Below are 2561 nucleotides of genomic sequence, written 5' to 3'. Positions count from 1 at the left end.
AATAAAGAAATACCAAAAAGAGAACTTTAAACTTGATTATGTTGTCACTGCGGGTAAAATGGTATCAACAAAGCTGGTAAAGTTACACAAAAATGATGAAAGCACTTTTTAAGTTCTAATGTTGCGAGTGAGTTTGTCTGTCTGTATTGTACTTGTCCATGGTCTACTCCATCTCTCTTTCCCAATGGGATAGGCTCCAGCCCCACGTGACCCTTAAGTGGAATATGCAAGTTTAGCAAAGTGTTAGAGTTTGTTCATATAAAGGAGGCCGGTCCAAAAATGGATGAGGTAGAACTGCTCCGTGCTCTCTGTCTTCCACGCAACACAAAGGAGCTCTCAGTGCAGCGCTCGTCATTGCTAGTTTCTAACCAGTGCGGTTATTTTCACGTCAAGCATCAACACGCCTACACCATTATGTCCCGGATCCTGGAGATGGCGTTGAAGGAGAAGACCTACCTCGCCGGCAATGGACCCTCCTGAACCGCCTACACACAGAGGTCGGCTGCTTCAAAGCGTCCATGAAGAAGTGGAGCCTAACAGACAGCACAGCGTGTGAGTGCAGGAAGCCTGAACAGACTGCCAACCACATTATCACTGCCTGTCTCCTGCACAGACCACCTTCAGAGGAGGGCCTTTTTCAAGGGTGACTTGAGACGAGGGCGTGGCTACACGACACAGTGCTAGACATATGATGACGATACACGAAAGAAGATCTTGTAAATGGCAAATGTACTGTACTTTTGCTGATTTGTTGTACTATCTACCGAGAGTCTAGGATTGGATTGCAGCGGTTACCTGTCTCTGTCCTTGGACAAGACATTTCGTTGGCATGGTGTTAGTCCACCGAGCTATGGTGGTCTTATGACCGGGAAGTAACCTGTGATGGACTGGTGTCCTGTCCAGAGGGATTCATACACTCTCATGCACTTCATATTCCGATTTTTGGAGATGAGTACTGACCCCATGAACCTCAGGTCTTGTGTAAAACGTATATAATCTCATTCTTCATGGAAAAATCCTCAGGAATTTTTCTGCACTTGCATTTTTTGAAGCTGTGCACAGATCTGTTAACAAACCAGAAATTCCTACACTGAATTTTTCATGAGCTGAACTCAAAGATCTAAAACATTTTCTACATACACAAAAGACCTATTTCTCACATTTCTTGTTCATAGATCTGTCTAAATCTGTTAGTGAGCACTTCTACTTTGCCGAGATAATCCATCCCATCCCAAGCCCCCTCAGCCCCCCCAATAATTCTGCCAATAATGTCTTTTTTTGTGGATCTCAACTGCAGTTTTGCACTGAGAACGTCTCAATATTGCATAACTGAGCAAAGTGGTGAATGTGTGTGTGTTCGGTGATCCACCAATGCTGAATCACCCTTCACAAACAGAATTTTCAGTTTTGCAAATACACATTTATTTGTAAAAACCCACACACAAGTTACAAATCAGAAATTTGTGTTTGTGGATCACAAAGCACGTGTACAAATCAAAGGATATTTGTAAATCACCCTCTGTGCATTTGCAAGTATTAATGAGACAAATTTAACTCCATACTCCAAAAATTTAGGTTTCCTAAATATTTATTATAGCTATGTGATATATACTATAGATGATTTGTATAAGGTTGATTCCATGCATTGTCTTGAGCACCATTTCAATGAATTCAGTTTGTGTATACTTATGTGCAAGTTTACTGAACTTGCAATCATTTTAAGTGATGTGTGTGTGCATTGATACCACATTTTAGAGAAGCATGGGTGACTAAAACATATACCTTGGTATATATAAAGCAATTTACTATATAGTGTTCATTTCGACGACATTTTGTGGAGCTCCTCCAAATTTTACCCCAGCCCCCCCTCAGCCTCCCCAACAAAAATTTCCTGGCGTCGCCACTGCAGGTGTGGCATATCAAGATGCTGATTAGACAGCATGATTATTGCACAGGTGTGCCTTAGACTGGCCACAATAAAAGGCCACTCTGAACTGTGCAGTTTTACTACACATCACAGATGTTGCAAGTTTTGAAGGAGCGTGCAGTTGGTATGCCGACTGCAGGAATGTCCACCAGAGCTGTTGCCCGTGAATTGAATGTTCATTTCTCTACCATAAGCTGTCTCCAAAGGTGTATCAGAGAATTTGGCAGTACATCCAACTGGCCTCACAACCGCAGACCACATGTAACTAAACCAGCCCAGGACCTCCATGTTCACCTCCAAGATAATCTGAGACCAGCCACCCGGACAGCTGCTGCGACAATTGGTTTGCAGAACCAAAGAATTTCTGCACAAATTCTCAGGGAAGCTCATCTGCATGCTTGTCGTCCTCATTGGGCTCTCAACCTGACTGCAGTACGTCGTCGTAACCGACTTCAGTTGGCAAATGTTCACATTCGATAGCGTCTGGCACTTTGGAGAGGTGTTCTCTTCACGGGTGAATCCCGGTTTTCACTGTTCAGGGCAGATGGCAGACAGTGTGTGTGGCGTTGTGTGGGTGAGCGGTTTGCTGATGTCAACGTTGTGGATGATCAAGTGGCCCATGGTGGCGGTGGGG

The sequence above is a fragment of the Thalassophryne amazonica genome, chromosome 9 (genome assembly GCF_902500255.1).
Source record: "Thalassophryne amazonica chromosome 9, fThaAma1.1, whole genome shotgun sequence".
Lineage (NCBI taxonomy): Eukaryota > Metazoa > Chordata > Actinopteri > Batrachoidiformes > Batrachoididae > Thalassophryne > Thalassophryne amazonica.
This window is presented reverse-complemented; position numbering follows the sequence as displayed.